The sequence below is a fragment of the Ceratotherium simum genome, chromosome 17 (assembly GCF_057802395.1).
Source record: "Ceratotherium simum simum isolate JZ-2026a chromosome 17, ASM5780239v1, whole genome shotgun sequence".
NCBI classification, from domain to species: domain Eukaryota; kingdom Metazoa; phylum Chordata; class Mammalia; order Perissodactyla; family Rhinocerotidae; genus Ceratotherium; species Ceratotherium simum.
Window position 1 is genome coordinate 19,498,230 of NC_141916.1, and position 22,267 is coordinate 19,520,496.

The 22,267-nt window shown below is 40.9% G+C and overlaps 1 protein-coding gene across 2 annotated transcripts in view; it reads right to left on the reverse strand.

Moving 5' to 3' along the window:
• DNAJC22 (DnaJ heat shock protein family (Hsp40) member C22) overlaps window positions 1-22,267 on the reverse strand; it is an 83,415-nt gene that overhangs the window by 52,656 nt on the left and 8,492 nt on the right. Inside the window, exons 4-5 of one of the 2 annotated variants that reach the window (XR_015554950.1) lie at window positions 8,378-8,528; window positions 6,036-7,010 (exon numbers count right to left, since the gene is read on the reverse strand). The gene's annotated coding sequence lies outside the window, so the exon portion shown is untranslated. Of the gene's footprint in view, window positions 1-6,035; window positions 7,011-8,377; window positions 8,529-22,267 lie in introns of those variants that run through there. The other variant, XR_015554949.1, reaches the window with a different exon arrangement.

Genomic DNA, 22,267 nt, shown 5'->3' on the forward strand with positions numbered 1-22,267 from the left:
GCCTTGTTTTGTGTCCCAACATATGGTCTATCTCTGAGAATGTTCCATGTGCCCTTGAGAAGAATGTGTACTCTGCTGCTTTTGGATGGAACGTTCTGCATATATCTATTAAGTCCATCTGCTCTAATTTTACATTTAAGGCCAATGTTTCCTTATTGATTTTCTGTCTGGATAATCCATTCACTGATGTAAGCGGGATGTTAAAGTCCCCTACTGTTTTTCTGTTGCTGTGAATTTCTCCCTTTAGGTTTGTTAATAATTGCTTTATGTATTTTACCATTCCTATGTTAGGTGCATATGTATTACTAAATGTTACGTCTTCTTGATGGATTGTCTCCTCTATCATTATATAATATCCATCTTTGTCTCTTGTTACTTTTTTTTGGCTTAAAGTCTATTTTGTCTGATATGAGTATGGCTACACCTGCTTTCTTTTGGTTGCCATTTGATTCAAGTATCATCTTCCATCCCTTCACTGTGAGCCTATGTTTGTCTTTAGAGCTAAGTCTCCTGGATGCAGCATATAGTTAGGTCTTCTTTTTTAATCCATCCAGCCACTCTGTGTCTTTTGATTGGTGAATTCAATCCATTTATATTTAGGGTGATTATTGATATATAAGGACTTAGTACTGCCATTTTATCTTTTGTTTTCTGGTTGTTCTATATCTCCATTGTTTCTTTTTCCTTGTGTTTCTGTTTGCCATTTCAGTTCAGTGGTTTTCTGTGCTGTGTTTTTCAGTTTCCTCTTTTTTTATGTTTCATATCTCTGCTCTAGATTTTTGTTTTGTGGTTACCATGAGGTTTGTACAAAACATCTCATAGATAAAATAGTCCTTTTTCTGCTGAAAGCATCTTATCTTCATTTGCCTACACAGGTTTCATCCTTTTCCTTTTCCCCTTTTGTTTTTGTTGTCATATATTATCCCTTTTTATGTTGTGGGATCATTACCAAATTGAAGTAGCTACAGTTTTTAATGTTTTCCCTTTACCCTTTATGCCAAAATTAAGTGTTTAACAACCTATTCTGATACAGAGTTGCAATTTTCTGATCCTATTTATCACCTTACTCAAAGTTTCAAGTACTTTTGCCTTTTTGTTTCAGGTAGAAGAGTTCCTTTCAACATTTCTTGTGAGGCAGGTCTAATGGTGATGAACTCCCTCACTTTTGTTTGTCTGGGAAAGCCTTTATTTCTCCTTCAAATCTGAAGGATAACTTTGCTGGGTATTCTTGGCTGACAGTTTTTATCTTTTAATATTTTGAGTATGTCATTCCACTCTCTCTTGACCTGTAGAGTTTCTGCTGAGAAATCTGCTGATAGCCTAATGGGAGTTCTTTCATAAGTTACTGTCCTTTTTCCCCTGGTTGCCTTTAAAATCTTTTATCATTGACTTTTGACGATTTTAATATAATGTGTCTTGGAGAAGATCTTTTTGTGTTGAGATAATTAGGTGTTCTATTAGCTTTGTGGATTTGTATATCCAGTTCCTTTCCCAGATTTGGGGAGTTCTCAGCTATTATTTATTTAAATAAGCTCTCTGCTCCCTTCTCCCTCTCTTCTCCTTCTGGGATACCCATTATCTTTATGTTACCTTTTCTATTGGAGTTGCATAGTTCTCACAGAGTTTTTTCTTCTTCTTTTTAAAATCTTAGTTCCCTCTCCTCTTCTACCTGAACCATTTCTAGATTTCTATCTTCGATGTCACGAATTCTCTCTTCCATACGGTCTGCTCTATTTCTAATGCTTTCTATTGCATTCTTCATCCCACTTATTGAGTTCTTCAACTCCAGAATTTGTTTGGTTCTTTTCTAGTTTCAATCTCTTTGGTGAAGTACTCCTTCTGTTCATCAATTTTATTCCTGAACTCACTGAACTGCCTTTCTGAGTTTTCTTATAGCTCACTGACTTTCTTCATGACAGCTATTTTGAATTCTCTATCAGATCACAATCTTCCATGACTTTAAGTTTGGTTTCTGGAGAATTGTCATTTTCTTTTGGTGATACTGTGTTACCGTGGTTTTTCATGGTGCTTGCTGAATTGTTCCTCTGCCAGCGCATTTGAAGTAGTCAACACCTTTCTTATTTAGGTCAAGCTTTGTTTAATTTGAGTCTAACAATTCAACAGGTTGGTAATTAGAGGCCTTTCTTTTGTTTTTCAGTATATGGTACTATAGCACAAGTTTCTTGTTTCTCTTACCTGAGCTGCCTCTGGCTATATTTGAGAATCGCCACTTTCCACCTTCCACTACCTCTGCCAGAAGTGTTGCCGGAGCCCTCCTGGTCACTGCTTGTGTCTCCAGGGTTGCTGGTACCTTGCTGCTCCTGGTGTCACTGTAGTCACTGGCATCCCCACTAGGGGCACCGGGATGGTGGGTAGCTCTGCCACATCCAGGGTCACCTGAATCAGGCACTGCTGCCACGGCAGGGAGAAGGGAAGGACGGGGGGAGCCAGGGTCACAGGTGCTGCTGCAGCTGGGGGTACCAGGGTTGCAGGGCCCACCACTGCTGCTGCCTAGTTCCCTCTGGCCACCAGATGCTGCTGCAGCCAGGAAACCAGAGTTGTGTCACTGCCTCCACTGCTGCTACCAGGTTCCCTGGGGCTGCATGCTCAGCTGCTGCAGCCAGGGGGCCAGGATCACAGGCACCACTCCTGCTGTTCCCCTAGTCCCGCCTCCTCTGTGTATTCCAATCCACCCACCTTCAGCTGTGCAGATGTGTGGATCTGTCTGGCATCCTGGTGTATTGAACAGATGAACCTTTGCTGAGTTATGGATGTTTTACTAGTTGTAGATTAAAGAGGAGAGACAAAGGGAGCATCTCACACTGCCATGATGCTAATGTCACTCTCCACAGGTGGAACTTTTAAAGAGAAACAGTATATTTGCATAGTCGCAAAGTATCTCCCTAAAATATTTATTTATTATTATGGAGGTTTAAACATTTTTCCAAATTCTTTGATACTTCTCCCTCCAGGAGGTGGAACTTAATTCCCCTCCCCATGAGTGTGGGCTGGACTTAGAAACTCGCTTTTAACAAAAAGAGTATGGAAACAGAAAAGCGGAAATTTTAGTGAAGAAACCTGGCAGACACCACCTTAATCAAGCCATCAAGGTTAACTAACATTACCAGTAATAAGACATGTTGATATCCCCTACCCCCTGACATGATGCGACGAGAAGAGCATATCATCTCTGTGGTATTCTTCCCAAAAATCCATAACCTCTGTCTGATCATGAGAAAATATCAGACAAACCTATATTAAGGGATGTCCTACAAAATACCTGACCAGTGCTCTTGAAAAGTATCAAGGTAGTAAAAAAGACAAGGTAAAACTGAGAAACTGTCACAGATAGGAGGGCATTAAAGAGACATGATGGCTAACTGCAATGTGGGATTCTGGATCCCAGAACTTTTTAGGACATTAGTGAAAAAATAAGAAATCCAAATAAGGTCTATAGTTTAATACTGTCATACCAACATTAATTTCTTAGCTTTGATAAATGTACTAAGGTTATGAAAGATGTTAACATTAGGGGAAGTGGGGAAAGAGTATATGGGAGCTCCCTCTACTATCTTTACTCTTCTGCAAATTTAAAATTATTTCAAAATAAAAAAAAAGCTATTTGGCAGTATTCACCAAAATTTTTAGAATATACCCTCTCACCCAGAAATTCTCTTCTAGCAACCTAAAGAAACACTCACATATGTCCAACAGGAAGCATATAAAAAAGTGTTCACTGAAACACTGTTAGAAACTACAATGGATATATATACACCATTCAATTGGGAAATGGTTAAACGGTATATTATAGAATGAAGAACACCATGAAGAGGTTAAAAGGATAAAATGGATCTCTATATACTGATATGAAAAAATCTCCAAGACATATTAAGAGGAAGTTACAGAATTATATATAAAATGAAGACAATAATACATACAAAAATATTTTTTATATAAGTATGTAAATGTAAGTGAAATAATCTGAAAGGGTACAAACTGGGCTTATAATAGGATTATCTCTGGAGAGAGGAATGTCATTGAGGAGGAGTGTTATTATTTGGGAAGGACAAGGGTTAAGGATCAAGGTAAAGGGGAACTTTCACTTTTTGCTCTATATATTTCTATAATGCTTGAATTTTTTCAATATTTATAAACTACTTCGCAATAAAAAATGAGGAGAAAAATAAGCATTTCATACACTACAAAAATTCTTCTATCAGCAAGGAATAACTCTGGAAAGATATATAAGAGAAAGTACTATCAGTGATTGCCTTTGGGGAAGAGAACTGGGGAAACTGTTTTCACCATTCACTTCTGTACAGCTCAATTTTGTTTACCATGTGTATGCACTGCTTTAAAAAAATTTAATGCACATTTTTAAAAGTACACTATGATAAGTGCTATTATGAAAGTATGGAATAGATTTAAAACCCCAAAAGGAGTGTTTGGTCTGCCCGAGAGACTTCAGGCAGGCCAGTCACCAACAGACTTAGAAGGCATTCCAGGCAGAGTTTATGGAGTGGGAAAGGCACAGAGGCATCACAAAAGATAGGAGGGCTCAGAGCTGAGGTGTATAGAAGAAAGCTTGGGAGTACAGGCAGAGAGGGCCTTCCGCAGAGATTGGAATAATCACCAATTCCTGAAAGCATGCACTTCCCTTTGCTGCCTCTTTCAAGAAAATAATCAAATTTAGACTTGCATACAGTTTTCTGTATGTTCTGCTTAAAGCTACTGCCCCATTCCAAATCACGACATAATGAAATGAACATGTCTACCTGTAAACCTGGTAGAAATGTTCAGTTCAAGACAGTACAATCCTGACTAGAAAGTAAGATTCTAAATTAATAATTACTTTGGTCTCCTATTCTCATCTGTCTTCTTTGACCAGCCCATAAAGCCAAGTTGCAATAAGCATAAAAACACTGATAATACATCAACCACATACCAGTGAATATAAACAGTATGCTTCCCTGACCCAGTTTTCAAAAAATTTTGATTGTGGCATTTATAACAAATGTCTCATAACAGGGTGGAATGAAGAAAGATGATCTAAATCTCAGCTATAAATAGATGACACTACTGCTCTGTAGTTCTCAGGAATGGGTTAAACATTGGTGATATATTGATTTCTGCCAAAGATAAACTGATTTTTGCATGTGTGTTTCTAATTTCTTGATTTGGGGACATCAATTAAAAGCAAAGTATCAACAATGACATAGTCAAACCTTTATTGACAACAAACAATAGGCTTTGTTGCCTCTCCTACTTGGAAAAGCTAGGCAAAGTTTCCTTCTAATTCAACTAGTCATACGTAGCAAAAATAATTATAACCATATTATTAATATTTATTGAGTGTATACTATGTGCACTCACTGAGCTAACTGTTTTATAGCCATTAAAACTCAGTGGTCATAACTCAACAAAAAGACAATCTGCTTAAAAAAATGGACAAAGAATTTAAACAGACATTTCTCCAAAGAAGATACACAAATGACCAACAAGTGCATGAAAAGATGCTCAACATCACTAGTCACTATGGAAATGCAAATCAAATTCACAATGAGACACTACTTCACACCTACTAAGATGGTTAGAATCAATAAAAAAGGAAAATAACAAGTGTTGGCAAGCATGCAGAGAAACTGGAACCTTCGAACACTGCTGTGGGAATGTAAAATACTGCAGCTGCTGTGGAAAATAGTATGGCAGTTTCTTAAAAAGTTAAATGTAGAAATATTATACCACCCAGCAATTCTATTCTCAAGTACAGACGCAAAAAAATGGAAACAGGTATTCAAACAAATACTAGTCCATGAATGTTCATGGCAGCATTATTCACAACAGGCAAAAAGTGGAAATGACACAAGTCTATCAACAGATAAATGGATAAACAAAATGTGACATATCCATACAATGGAATAGTATTCAGCTATAAAAAGGAATAAAGTACTGATACAGGGCCGGCCCCGTGGCTTAGCGGTTAAGTGCGCGTGCTCCACTGCTGGCGGCCCGGGTTCGGATCCCGGGCGCACACCGACGCACCACTTCTCCAGCCATGCTGAGGCCACGTCTCACATACAGCAACTAGAAGGATGTGCAGCTATGACATACAACTATCTACTGGGGCTTTGGGGGGGAAAAATAAATAAATAAAATCTTAAAAAAAAATAAATCGTATTATATGATTCCATTTATTTGAAATATCCAGAATAGGTAAATCTGTAGAGACAGAAAGCAGATTGATGGTTACCAAGAGATAGGTGGAGGGGAGAATGAGGAGTGACTGCTTAATGGGTACCGGGTCTCCTTTGGGGGTGACGCAAAAGTTCTGAAACTAGATAGAGTGATGGTTGTACAACACTGTGAATGTACTAAATACCACCGAACTGTATACTTTAAAACGGTTAATTTTATTTTATGAATTTCACCTCAAAAAAAAAAATTCAACAGTCATGACAACTCTGTGGTAGGGATTACTACTGCACCAATTTTGCAGATTCAGAAACAGTCTCAAAGAAATTAAATGACTTGACGAAGTCCACAGAGGGAGTAGGTAGAGGAGCAGAGATTCAAAGCCAGATTTGTGCACCAGATTTGTGCTCTTTTTTTTTTTTTAATGCTGATAGAATGTACGACCTTCAGAGTCCCTCTCCTCAACAATTAATTTTATGCCCCACTATCTATAATCCAACTTATTAGCAACTCCTACACGATACAACTAACAGGTCTCTGCTCTTAACTAACATGTTATATAGCTTCCCTATTTTAATAAGAAATTAGAAGAAAAACAGTACAACATGGAAATATTATAAATATACTATCAGTATTAGCCTGATCATAATTAATACCACTCAGTAGATTCAGATTTCAGGCATCAAAAAGTTCAGCTGCCAAGAAGTTTAATAACATACCTGGGGCTATTTCACAATGGAAATGATTAGCCAGTAGAGTGTGAAAGGATGGTGTGTTCTCAGCTTTACTGCCCAATCAAAAGTGTACTCATGTAATGGCTATAATCACCAAGACAAAAAATAACAAATGTTGGAGAGGATGTGGAGAAAAGGAAACCCTCATTCACTGCTGGTGGGAATGCAAACTAGTGCTGCCTCTATGGAAAACAGTATGGAGAGTCCTCAAAAAATTAAAAATAGAAATATCTTACAATCCAGCTATCCCACTTCTGGGTACTTATCCAAAGAACTTGAAATCAACAATCCAAAGAGGCTTATGCACGCCTATGTTCCTTGCCGCATTATTCACTATAGCCAAGACATGGAAGCAACCCAAGTGTCCGTCAACAGATGATTGAATAAAGAAGATGTGGTATATATATACAATGGAATACTACTCAGCCATAAAAAAAAAGACAAAATTGTCACATTTGCAACAACATAGATGGACCTGGAGGGTACTATGTTAAGTGAAATAAGCCAGACAGAGAAAGACAAACACTGTATGACCTCTCTGATATGTGGAATATAAACTAACACACAGACAGAACAGTTTGGTGGTCACCAGGGGGAAGGGAGTTGGGGGGTGGGCACAAGGGGTGAAGCGGTGACTGACAAATAATAATGTACAACTGGAATCTCACAATGTTATAAACTATTATGACATGAATAGAAAAAATGTACTCAGGTAAAAATTGAATATAATTCTAGTTAAACTTACTTAAATGTTAAGATTTTAGGTAACAAGTAATTAGGATGAAGTTATGAAATATCCTCCCTTTTTCAGGAGCTTTTTCTACTTCATCCGGTTAGATGCCCAAACACAAATTTAGTAATCATTGCTGTTGCATTGTTTCCTGTGCTCCCAAATTACAATAACATCACATAATAACACCCTGTAGTCTAACTTATGGGATCATCATAACATTATGGGCAGGCAGACAAATGCTAAATGTCAAAAATCAACTTTTAAAAGACCGACATAAGGGGCCGGCCCCATGGTGTAGCAGTTAAGTGCGCGTGCTCCACTGCTGGCAGCCCGGGTTCGACCCCGGACGTGCACGGACGCACCGCTTGTCAGGCCATGCTGTGGCAGTGTCCCACATAAAGTGGAGGAAGATCAGCATGGATGTTAGCTCAGGGCCAGTCTTCCTCAGCAAAAAGAGGAGGATTGACATGGATGTTAGCTCAGGGCTGATCTTCCTCACAAAAAAAAAGAATAAAAGACCGACATAAAATATAACCTTTGAGAGTGACAGAGATGAAAATTACCCAACTAAGCCTTGTTTAAAGCACTGTCAACTTAACAAGGAATTAGACAACCATCTCAAGAAAGCTAGTGTGTACTGACTAGTAAGATATAACAAATAAGTCTGCATCTAAGCTAAATGGCTGACTTAAGTCTGTAGTGGTTCTGTACCACCTACCATTCAGGTAGAATACTTTAGCTTCCTGTCATTCCGTCTTAGTTACAGACGAGTTTCACTGTTTTCATCAAATGTGAGGGAGCTTCTTATGATGAAATCCTTGTACTGAGGGCTTGTGCAGGATATGCAGGGAGGCTATGAAGGCAATTTACTGTAAAGACATAAAAAGATAACCAAACTATGCAGAAGAGTGACTTCCACCACACACTAATGCACATTTTGAATCAATGTAACAGTAGAAGATAACCAGGAAGAGCCAGCAGTGGGCTGATCACATTGACATGTGTAATCAGACACCAAGTGGATAATTTAAAGAAACGTATTGCTTTACTATTAATGGTAGCCTTAAAACAACAGCAAATCATTTACTACTGGGCAGATCACATGCACTCAACAGAGGAAAGAATAGGGGTTTTACAAATTGGTCTTTTCAGTCATATACAGGTCAATAGGAAGCAACATCATTGGCAGCATCTTCAGGTACAAAAGACATCTTCACTTATCTATCATGACTCATCTACAACCATAAAACGGCCTCATCACAAACTTCCTTCTCTTCAGGCTCAAAACTCTTTAGCCAATTCTAAAGAAGGCACAACCTCCACAACTAGTAATCATGTCATTTTTCTAATTGAGTAATGTAAAAATCCTTCTTCTTACCAGCAATCCAAGGTTGTTATTTAGGGTTTGAACTAGGAAGAATCCCTATGTAACCCCTAACCACAAATTAGTCATGGGACAATGACTGCAGAAGTTGCCTTTAAGCCAACAGTTATAACTTCAAACCTTGCAGAATGTTTTAAGAGCCTGGGGCTGCTATCTGTAGAAGATGATGTATATTTCAGGAACCCACCCTTATAGGCCACCATGGTAGATGTGAACATGCAGAATAAATGCTGGCCTCTGGCCAATCCTAAAGTATAAACCTAAAGATAAAATGTTTACAAACTTCAAATCTTTAGAAATATTTCAGAACCAACAGACCACCTCCAAGGTAAGTGTGGGCTCACAAAGTCTCCTGTGAGGCTCCCAGGAAATGGCATGTGAGCCTGAAGTCCCTTTGTAACCCAATAATCTCAAGAAGCAAGACGCAGGAATAATTAACCTCCTTGTGACACTTGAAAAAAATGAAATGGGAGGTTAGACCCATCCTAAGAGAGAGTTCGCTGTTGCTCTGCAGCTATTTCAATCTATTATATTTGGTACTATGTGACAACTCTCTCGCACATATATATATACGAAGAGAGGGAGAAAATGGAGTCAAACAAATGACTTCAGCCAATTTTACTTCCTGTATTACAGCTACCTTCTTGAAATATTTAAAACATATAGTAGGCACTCAAACTTTTTTCAATTAATAAAGAAGGGATACAGCAGGTAAGCAGTAACCAGCAGCTCACTCATGTAAAACCTTTTTAAATGAAAAAAGTACCCTGAATCTCAATCAAAGGCAGCAAAGTGAACTGAAAATGCTCTACATTATTGACATTTTTCAAATACACATACAGACAATGCTCTTAAGATGAGTATCCACATTCACAGGTATGACTGGAAAGATCTGTATATAACAAATGGTTCCTTCCACATTGAATACATGTCATACTTTAGAACAGAAATTCTAATTTTCTTCATCAGCTGAACTAAAAGATTTTCAAAACGACTTTTATTGCTAAGTTGAAATGTATTTTAATGTGCTTGCCAGATGTCATGATACATAAATATAAGTAAGGAGAAGCTAAAAGAGAGCCATGAAAACTGGGTAAATCATTTCCTCTTTAATCATTTCCAGGACAAGTGTCGTGGAAAAAGACAGAAAAAGTCAGTAGAGGAAACATCATCCCTCAAACATAAGGTCAAGTGCTATCTTCAGGTGAACACATAATAAAATCACCACTTAAAAGTAACCAAGGTTCCGAGCCAGCCCTGATGGCCTAGTGGTTACAAGTCCTGTGCACTCCGCTTCGACGGCCCAGGTTCAGCTCCCAGGCGTGGAACACCACCACTTGTCTGTTAGTAGCCATGCTGCGGCGGCAGCTCACATAGAAGAACTAGAAGGGCTTACAACTAAAACATACAACTATGTACTGGGACTTTGGGGAGAAAAAACAAAGAGAGGAAGAATGGCAACAGATGTTAGCTCAGAGCAAATCTTTCCCAGCCAAAAAAAAAAAAAAAAAAGTAACGAAGCTTCCTCAAAAAATTAAACACAGAATTACTAAATTACCTAGAAATCCCACTTCTGTGTATATACCCAAAAGGATTGAAAGCAAGGACTCAGATATCTGTACGCCAATGTTCACAGCAGCATTATATGTAATAGCCAAAAAGGTGGAAACAATCCAAGTGTCCACTGGCAGATGAATGGATAAACAAAATGTGCTATACACATACACGGAATATTATTCAGTCCTAAAAAGGACTGAAATTCTGACACAGGCTAAAACATTGATGAACCTTGAAGACACAGTGCTAAGTGAAATAAGCCAGATACAAATGGACAAATACTATGATTTCACTTACAAGAGGTACCTAGAAGTAGTCATATTCATAGAGACAGAAAGTGGAATGGTGGTTGCCAGGGTCTGGGGGAAGAAAGGAATGCAGAGCTATTTAATAGGTACAGAGTTTCAGTTTGGGAAGATAAAAATGTTCTGGAAACGGATGGTGGTGATGGTTGCACTCAGTGTGAATGTACTTAATGCCACTGAACTGTACACTTAAAAATGGTTTAAATGGTCAATTTTACATTATATATATTTTACCACAATTTTTTTTTAAAGTAACCAAGCAAGAATGATGGTCAAACCTCTGTGGGAAAAACTTACCAAGAAAAGTGGTAAGAGTCTGTAACAAGCATGCTTCACTGCCATCCTCCAGAGCCTCGGTGACTTACCTGAAAGTCAAGACCTTAGAACTGGAGAGATGGACATGCCATTTTCATGTTGTTACAGATATATACCAAGCAACTGAGGACACTGAACTATATCCTACCGGAGGTCTTTGCTAAATAATGAATAGACTCCCCTTCCAACAATTAAATCAGAAAAAAAAACAAGCTTTTCCTTCCAGTCTCCAATGGAAGCAGCAAGATTGAAATAATCAGTTTTACTTCTTTCTAACAAAGAAGCACAGCGGATCCTAAAGAGTAACTTTAAGTTCCCAACTTTAATATGGTGGCTCTACAATGGGAAACTGCAAGCAGCAATAAAAAAAAATAATAATAATAATAATAGTATATATAAACTTCCTCCACTGCCTTTATTAAGAGACTTTGTACAAGTTACTTAATCTTTCTGAGCCTCATCTGAAAAATAAGGATAATGCTTACAACTACCTTGTAAAGGTTGTTTGAAGATCTCATAAGGTAATACATATAAAACACACTGAAGTCAGTGCCTAGACTACATAAATGCTCAACAAATAAAAATTCCCTCCTCTTCTGTCATTCACTAGTGTCTGCAGCCCTTCGCTACTCCTGGATCAGCCTCCAAGGGCTATGCTGATGTTTTGGGCAATTACCTATGGCTCCTCCCTCAGGCCCCAGCTGTTTCTTGCAGTTCAAGTTGTTTCACTCCTGGTCTCTAAGAGGATCCTGTCTATATTTAGAGATAATGCCAGAACCAACTGTGGACTCAACAGGTGCTTGGAGGGCACTTGAGCACTCAGCAGTGTTTGATTGTTTTCCAGAGTTAATTGGTTTTGGCTCTACAACTGGCTGTCTTGACTTCTACAAGGAAGAGTGCCACGTATGCACAGTACTTCAGCAGTACACTAGACTAAACAGAAAATTAAGTGTGCTCACAGGACAAACCCTTAGCAAGAAGACGTTTTAGCCCTATTATCAAGACCTCAGAAGATTTATTAAATCACAGGAGCAATAAACATTCAATAAACTCTACAGATGTAGCCCACTAACCCAATCTTCATCTAAATCTCTACTATCACATCAGTCAAGTTTCAACCAATTCATGCTGCTTGTACTACAACCATGATTGGGAGGAGGGAGAGAGCAGGAAGAACAGTCAGGCAGGGAAGATTTAAAGAAGGCTTCCAACAGAGCTGGGTCTGAATTCAGCTTTATTTACTAGCATTGTGACCTTAGTATGTTATTTAACATCCTAATTTATAAACTAGGAAATAATTGTGAGGATTAAATTAAATGAGATAATGCAAGAATAACCACCTTAGCACCTGGCCTAGCCCACTGGAAGAGGTCAATCAAGAGCCACATTATCACTAATGAGGACACTGCACTCACTTCTTGCTTTGTTCAGTTTTTATGACGTATAAGAAAAGTGACAATTTAGATCATTATTTCCGGACCTTTATAAAGTAGCCTAATGCTACTATATGAGACCTAGCTGAGAAATACAAACTGATGAGTTCCCAGAAATCTTAGATGAGTCAGCAAAACAATGCTTTTTTACTAAAAAAAAGCTTAACATACACTATTTATGAACATATAAAGGTAACTACAATTTCAAAATCAGCAGTCTTGTATCCAGTACCATTCAAAATCCAAGTATCAAAGAAATGTAAAGATCATAACCCCAGAAATACTTTCCCACAATATTTTCAAATCACCTTAATTCAAACTAGAACGTATGAGACAGCCTGGTAATTTGAAATCAGCATCAAGAATCTCTTGAGGCAGAACCCAAACTCTCTCCCACGAGCATAAAACCAGTAGCAGATGGTACATGAACATTTCTCAGTGAGAAACTGCAATTCTAACAAAGTACAGATAACTTCGATTTTATCAAGGCTATTCATCACCTTTTGGTCTAAATGAAAACAAACCCTTGGTTCTCCCCCAAACACCATGAACTTGGCATTATCACTGACCTAACTCAAAGCAAGATGCCTATTTTGGTGATCTGTCCTCTCCTGCTTCATTAACCACAGGTAAATTACATAAAGTAACCTGCTGAAGAGAAATAAATATTACTGGAATGCTTTAATGGACTGCATAAATGATAACCAAATTATTAAAACAGCGGCTTGCACTCTTCAGCAGAGGGACAAGCCTGAGAAAGATTCACCTTCTAAAAGAACCCAATCATCCTGGGTGAATTAGGAGAAAGATGCCACTCTACTCCACCTACCCTATACTCTGTAACTGGAGCTACCCCTTCTGCTTTAATTCAAGCCCAAACCACACCTATTTTACTTCTCTGCCCCTCTTTGCCTTATTTTCCGTTCCGTTTCCCCCCTCCATTCCAAGAATGCCTTTCTTTTATTTTCAAACCCCACTTTGCCCCCAAATCCTAAGGACCTCGGACACCCACGCAGGTGACCTTATGCATCCCCAAACCATTCCCAATTCATTGTACTTCTCATCCCAAATGACCCATTCTTTCATTCTTTTCAGTCTCTCGTTGTTTCTTAAAATCCAATACCCCACACACGCTCACACCCGAGTCCCCCCCTCACTCCATTGTTTCCCCGGCCTATGCCTCTGGAAACACCCCAACTCGGACCCGTGTGCTTCGGCCCGCCCCACTGACCCCAGAAACCTTTCACCATCTGGGCACACCAGGTCCCAAAGGGCTCACGTCCCCCTACTCTCCGTACCCCAACCCCCAACCAATGCCCCCTCCTCCTCCTGTGCCCTCCCTCAAGCCCGCTCCCTGCACGTCTGTGCCCCTCTTTATCCCCCACCAACCCCTCCACCCAGCACCTCAGCCTCACCTACCCCGGGCCCCCGCAGTCGCCGCGTCCCCCCAGTTCCGGGCTCTACGTCCCGGACGCTCCGGGATCTGGGAAAAGGAAAGGGGATCCTCCGCCTCCTTCTCCTCCTCTTCTGGAGCCGCCGCCGTCGCCGCCGCGCTCCTCCCCCAGCTCGCCCGGAGCCGGACGCCGCCCCGCCCCCACCGCCCCTTTCCCCGCTTCCCCCCTCGGCAGGGCGGCGGGCTGGGAATCGCAGCCGCGGCTGGGGGCCGGAGCGCCAGCGGATCCACACCGACCTCGCCGGGGCTCGAGCTGCTCGCCCCGCCCCGTAGCCCGCTCGGGCGCGTGCGCGCCACCCAGCCAGCGCACAGCGCGCGTGCTCGCGCCGGCGCAAACCCGGCGCGCCAGGCTCGAGGCTGTTGCAGCCAACGGGCGCGTGAGCGAGGCCGGGGTGCGAGGCGGCCCCCGCGCCGGGGACCTGCAAGTGGGGAGGCGCGAGGGGAAAGGCGGACTCCGGGTCGTCCGGTACCGCTCCTCTCGTGGCCCCGTCCCTCGCGCCTCGCACTGCCCGCCGGGTCGCGCGCCTGAGCTGAAGGATCTCGGGCGTCGCCGGGGATTAGGCATAACGAGGAGGGGCAAGAATTAGAGGAGTGGGTCCGAAACAAACTAAAGGGAAGTGGGGACGGGTAGGACACGAGCTCGCGTCCGCGTGCAGAACGGTCCTTGCCCACAAAGAGTCGGCGGCGTGGGGTGGGGGAATAGCGCGCGCTGAGAGCTGAGGGCCGAGCTGGAACTGCCGGAAAGAGCCGAAACTCCCCCGGAGACTGCCGAAGGCGGGCGCCTCGAGGGGAAGCTCGTGAAGGGCTTTTTGATCTCGGTCCTGGCTGGGACACGGTCTCGGGCCGCCCTCCCTTTCGCTGTTCACGACTGCGCCCCCAGGGCTTCCCACCACTTTCCCCTTCACCTCGTTCCCGACCCAGGTTTTACTCCAAGGGCCATTTCAGAGCCATCGGCTGCAAGAAAAGCCCGGACGTCCGGACTGCGCGCCCGCTCAGCCTCCTGGGAGTCGTTAGAGGCCGGTGCGGGGAGAGGGGAAGGATGCGGCCCGGGCCTGGCGCAGGACAACCTCTGGAGCGAATTGAGGATCCTCCAACCCCACCACGTCTGCCGACGTGCTGCCAGAGTCCGCTTCTGAATCGGTTTTCTGGTCTGCTCAGCTGTCTGCATTCCTCTGCGGCTGTGGTCAGTCACGCCGCCCGTCGGATCTTTCCGTTAAATACTTTTGTGTCTTCGTGGTCAGATTCCCAAGCTCCCCAGGACCAAAACCATCCCTAATATTTGTGCACCTTTATAACCAGTGTCCTGCATGTGTGAAGCACTCACCCCGCTGTCAACTGGTCAGCCGTCGCTTAGGAGCGGCTGCAGGCTGGGAATTTAGACAATCGGCATTAAAAAGGTTAATCAGATTCTGTCCTCATATTCTTATCCTTTGAGGTCAAGCCATAAGGGGCTCTGGACAGGCACCAACGACAAACCAGAGAGTGTATATGACTGTATAGCTAGACACCACAGGAACAAGGTAGTTTTTGGTTTCCCTACGTTTGTTATTGCAGTCGCAGTATATACTCCAGTAGTGGAGTAGTATACGAAATCGCTATCTGGTCCCTTGGTTTTTAACTTTGCATGGGGTGGAAATCCCCTGGAGCCCACTGACACCTAGTTAATAATGCCCAATCTAATCCAACCATATCATTTACAGATCTAAAGAAGCAGAGTAGGTAATCCAGCTAGTGAGGGCACTACACCGTGTGTTGCTTACTATTGAATCTTCCTTCAGAGATTCAAATAGACGCAAACCATCCAAATATCTGCTCTCTATTCATTCACTGAATTGACATAAGTACCCATGAGTGGTAGGCATTGTTCTAGGCATTGGGTCACTTACAAAGAAGAATAAAACAAGATCATTATCCCCAAGGAAAATACCCAGTTGTAAAGGAGAATAAAAGCTATTAAATAACTATAATATTATGATATAATAGTTAATTATAATAATGGGATAAGTGCTGAAACAGAAAAGTGCAAAGTGGTGTAGGAACACAGAGGAATAAGTGACTAATTATTCCACAATTCCTCGTCCTTCCCATACGGAGTAGAAATACGATGATAGGACCCTGGTTAATAGGAAACTTGATACTGAAAAATGGGACCTGAACCAATTGGATCCAAGATCTTATTCCATAATGCCTGATTTCACCTACCAAAATTCACTCGGGAAACACCTTTATTATTCGGCCTGTTGCTGCTGCAAAACCAATATAGTTTCTTTGGGAGGAAAATAGAGTCCCCACTCTTGGAAAACTTATAATCTGTTGGGAAAGACATGAAGCCTCCCCTAAGAGACCCCATGGTCTAATGGGAGAGAGTTTTTATATGTAGATATCCCACTGAAAGAAAAGGAGGTGGATTAAGGAGCACACCTCCGCCCAATAGATGAGAGCTGTCAAAACATCACTGGAAGTCTAATGAGAGGAAGAATATCATATTTAACGGATCTCCTCTAAGGGAGAATTCTGAGTGTGATTGAGAGGAACATGTTGCTAAGTCCCTGGGGTGGCAGTAGGGGTAAGCTCCTCACAAGGATTTTACTCAAAAAATAATGGGAGGGGCCAGCCCCTTGGTGCAGCAGTTAAGTGTGTGCGCTCCGTTGCTGGCAGCCGGGGTTGGGATCACGGGCGCACACCAATGCACCGCTTGTCAGGCCATGCTGTGGTGGCGTCCCACATAAAAAGTGGAGGAAGATGGGCACAGATGTTAGCCCAGGGCCAGTCTTCCTCAGCAAAAAGAGGATTGGTATGGATGTTAGTTCAGGGCTGATCTTCCTCACAAAAAAATAAACAAATAAAAATAAAAAAATAACGGACCTCCAAGGAGGGTCGGTCACATAGAACATATGTCTTGCTGAGTGGAGTCTGCAAGAGGGGTGCTGCCACTCGTGGCCCACCTTCACCCTTTCTCCATGCAGCACTCAATCAGTCTAGGACATTGAACAAATGTTTCAAAAATACCTTTTGGGGGCTGGCCCCATGGCCTAGTGGTTAAGTTTGGCACACTTCACTTTGACATCCTCGGTTCGGTTCCCAGGCACAGACCTACACCACTTGTCTGCAGCCATGCTGTGGCAGCAACCCACATACAAAATAGAGGAAGATTGGCACAGATGTTAGCTCAGGGCGAATCTTCCTCCAGCAAAAAAAAAAAAAAATCTTTTGGACCTGGGTTACAAAGATTAATTTTATCGTTGTTCTTTATACTACATATACATTTTCCATTTTGTATGCTATACTTGACAATAAAACAGAGTGATTACGGCCTGCTTTAAAATAATTGCAAATTGTTTAAAGTCTGTCTATAAATTATATTGGAGGAAAAGAAATGCTGTAATAAATTCAACATATAATACTTGCAACCTACTCTAAAGAAAATTTTTTTAAAAATTTCTGAAGGATTAGAGTAACTGCTAAGGATTATGTGGGGGAAGAGGGAGAATCCCCCTCTGCCCTTTCCCTTAAGGTTCTTATGGCTGGCCAAATAATTAACAAGACAGGTTAGCAGGAGAAGATAATACCACGTTTAATAACGTGTATACATGGGAGAAACCAGGGACATTGCATTTCTCCACACAATAGGAGAGATTCTCGTCTTAGATACCATCTTCAGCTAAAGACAAAGGAGGATGTTGGGGGTGGGGGAGTCAGTTACAGGAGATTACCACTGAAGCACAGTAGACAAGAGTAAAGTTATTATGCAGATTTAAGGCCTCACCTTCCACATTGATAAGTTTCTAGAAATGAGGTCATTCCCCCTCTTCCCAATACAGAGAGAGGGAGATACCTTTACAAATGGAGATTTCCCTTATACATGTAAATGTTTGTCTGGCAACTCCTTGCAGGGCCATCTAGAGAATGTGGCCAGAGAGACAGAAGTTTTGATAAGATGGGCTTGTTGGTGCCTTTCCTATTGTAACATCTATTTTACATTATATTACAGCCATCAGATAGTAACTCCTTCCTGGAACAGATGTTCTATGTCAAATTCTTTAGGCAGTTAGTGGGGGAGGTCAAATGTCCGTCAGAGAAAACAATCAAGGTAAAGAGATATATTTCAGGGTGGCCAAATCTTGATCTCCCACGATTACAAAAGAAGATCATTTTGAAATAACATCCAGGGCCGGCCCTGTGGCTTAACGGTTAAGTGCGTGCGCTCGGCTGCCGGCGGCCCGGGTTCGGATCCCGGGTGTGAACCGACGCACCGCTCCTCCCGCCATGCTGAGGCTGCGTCCCACATAAAGCAACTAGAAGGATGTGCAGCTATGACAGACAACTATCTACTGGGGCTTTGGGGGAAAAATAAATAAATAAAATCTTTAAAAAAAAAAAAGAAATAACATCCATATGTCTCAGTTCAGTCTTAAGGGAATTAATTTTTTTTTTTTTTTTTTTTTTAAGATTTTATTTATTCAGTTTTTCCCCCCAAAGCCCCAGTAGATAGTTGTATGTCATAGGTTCACATCCTTCTAGTTGCTGTACGTGGGACTCGGCCTCGCGTTGGACGGAGAAGTGGTGCCTCGGGGCGCTCCCGGGATCCGGGCCCGGGCCGCCAGCATCAGAGCGCGCGCACTTAACCGCTAAGCCACGGAGCCGGCCCTTAAGGGAATTAATTTATCCCAGGTTACCTAATGACCAAGTGGCAAAACTAGAACTAAAGATAAATCATGACATCATCTTCACTATGGCAGATATATTCTGCAGCTATTAACCTGACCTAATTTGATATGTTTCAAATAGATCCTTGAGATCAGGGCTGTTCTTGTGTTTTTGTTTGTTTGTGTTGAGTTGATATTTTGTAGCTGAAGTGATTGATTGCCAGATTCCAGGTTTTTATTAGGAAGAAAAAGAGGCTGAAGTTAAACTATAACCTGAGAGACATAAAAATTTTACTTATTATCTTGGGGACTTGATAATCAATGACGGTAATTGAAGAACATGATTTTTTAAAGTCTCTGTTGACTAAAGCTGAAGCTACAAACCACAACAGGCATGAAGACCAGCAAAGAACATCTCATAAGGCTGTACTTTTCCTTTGCTTGGACTACCTCTAATACCTAAAAATATTCATGTTGGCAGTCCAAACTGTGAGTCTTAGAAAATGAGTTTCATGGGATGCTAAATAGATGTTATCTGAAAAAACTATTCCAGGTCCAAATGAGTTTCGGAAACACTGGGTAAAATCAAGTTAAACTGTTTTCTTTACTTCCCAGAGTATTTAATATGGTAATGAGCTTTGTTAATATCAAAGAGAACACACTATATAGTATGCAACTTTCCCCAAGGAAACTTTTTTCTCCCAAGAGACTTCCGTGCAGGATTAATGTTTCTTTCGACATCCATTCTATAAAGTTCTATTAAAGAGGTTTGATTAGGTCAGCATTTCCCATTTTACAGATAACAAAACTGAGGTCCAAAGACACGGGTAACATACTCAAATTCAGTTGTGTATCAGATGTTTAGAGCTGGAAAAAGCCTAAAATTATCAAAGGTTGAATTGTTACATCACAAAATTAGTGGCAATGTCAGAACCAAAACTCAGATTTGAAACACTCAATTGAGTGAGAGGGCCTTGTAGGTTCATAAGAAACTTGAATTTGATCTTTAGTGAATTTGTTTCTATATGTAAGGCATATACCTAATACTGCTCTACTGTTAAGTTCATTTATGGAATTTCAGCATGCTCTTTTATTTATACAGTCTGTCGCCATTTTTTAAAAATTGATAATGCCTACCACCCTCTGTAAATGTTTTATGGTTTATAAAGTACTTCATTGTCTTATTTTCTCCTTTGATTGTTTCAACATCCCTATGATGCAGGCATCATTATCCCCATGTAACAAATGAGGAAACCGAGGCTCTAAATTGTTAAATAACAATTTAACATATTTAGTAAATGTCCTGTTAGTTGCATTGGGAGAAGACAGTCCCTTCCCTCAAGGGACTTCAGTATAGTTAAGGAGACGAGACTTACAGATATGAGACAGAGAATGATTATATGGCAACATGTAAGAAAATGCTTGATAGAATGGTACAAACTAGACAAGAATGCAGAAGGAATTCAGGGGAGAAAGATTACTGGAGATGGAATTAATCAGTGAAGGCATGATTTAGGGATAAACCTTAAGACAGATCGTAAAAGAAGTGTAAAGATTTGGATTAGCAGAGAGGAAAAAGAATTACAGGAAAGAAGAGTGACATCAGCAGAGGCATGAACATGAGAATAACAAACACACTGATGGAAAAGACTTAGCGTTAGAAAGGGGATGGGTCTGAAATGATCAGTCTCTTAGCTGTGCAAGAAAAGTCAACCGCTAAGAAGTAATGAGTCCCCAGTCACTGAATATAAAATAACATGGCACCATTTGCCTGGCTTGAGCAGTTATTTGCTTTCCAACCCAATTACACGGAAAAGCAGTAAACTTACACTCTCTACTATGGACCTCAGGAGTGGAAAGGAGAAAAAAGCAAGAGAAACCAAGCCCAAACTGATGGTTATGGGTATGGAAGGAGTAACATGAACCTCACTGGCCCTCAGATCTATGACTGGGAAACATATGAGAAACATATAGAAGACATTTATGTTTCCTCCATACCCTTCCTATTCTTTTCTTGATTGGTTGGAATCAAAACAAACAAACAAAACCAGTTAGTGGAACAAGTTTCAATCCCTTGCAGTGACTAAGAGAAAGAGACGGCAAGGAACATGAAGAGAAACAAACCAGTCAGCTTCTCAGGGTGTGAACTTCAAAAGCCAAAGCAGTGGCATGAAATGTGTGTTCAAGCAAAGCTCTAACAGGAAATAGACTGCCCCAGAGTCCCCTAGGAGATCAAATGACAACTAGGAAACACACTTCAGTGGGAGCTTACCCTGAATAACACCCAAATCCAACTTCACAGTTGCTCTCTCCTTCCCAACAAAAGGGGGCGCCACTGAACTCTGGTAACAAACCTGCTAACAACGTGCCACTACTAGATCCTAAAAAAAGCGAAGGGACATATTTTACCCTTGTGACAGCCTTCAGGCGCCATCTGCAGTTCTTAGCTAAGACTGCAATAAACCCATACCTCCTGCTAGCTTGTTAGGACCATCCACTGTTAAGGAGAAAAGAAAACAAAGAAATACTAAATTCAAGTCAGGGAGATCTCAACAGCCCCTGGGTCCTAGAGTAGATGCAAACACAGCTTTATGCCACAGTGCCTAGGGAAAGATCTAAGGGTCTTATTGGCTATAAGCTCAATGAGCAACCAAAAAAAGCTAATAAATTCCTAGACTGTTTGATTTAAAGGATGATATATTGTCCAGACCTTGAGAACTTAATAGCCCCACAGCACCCCGTTCTGTCTGAACACATCTGAGAATTGCATTTAGTCCTGGGCACCACAATTTAAGAGCAATATTGACAAGAGCCATAAAAATGTTCAAACCCTTTGACCCAGTAATCCTACCCATGGGAATTTATTCTGAAATAATTCAAGAGAATAGATGAATTAGAAACATGAAAATATCGATGCACCATTCTTTATAACAACAAAAATGTATATATTAATAGCCTAAATGTCTCCCAAAAAGGGAATATTATACAGCATTAAAATATAATGATGTGTTATTTGAAAAAATATATATATAATGATAATGCATGCTACGACATGGATGAATCTTGAAAACATTATATTAAGTGAAAGAAGCCAGACACAAAAGGAGACATTGTATGATTCCATTTATATGAAATGTCCAGGATAGGAAAATCTATAGAGACAGAAAGTAGATTAGTAGTTGCCAGGGGCGGAGGGGAAGAGAGAATGGAGAGAGATTGTTAATGGGTATGGGGTTTCTTTTTGGGGTGATGAAAACATTCTGCAATTAGTGTTGATGGTTGCACAATCTTATGAATATACTAAAAAACACTAAATTGTGTACTTTAGAAGAGTGAATTTTATGGTATGTGAATTATATTTCAAATATATAGATACATATATACATGTACATATATGTGTGTATGTGTATATATATATGAAGCCTTCATAGTAATATATATAAATGCTCATGATTCAATGAGGGGAAAAAAACAGTACAAAATTATATCCCTGATGATTCAATCATGTGAAAATT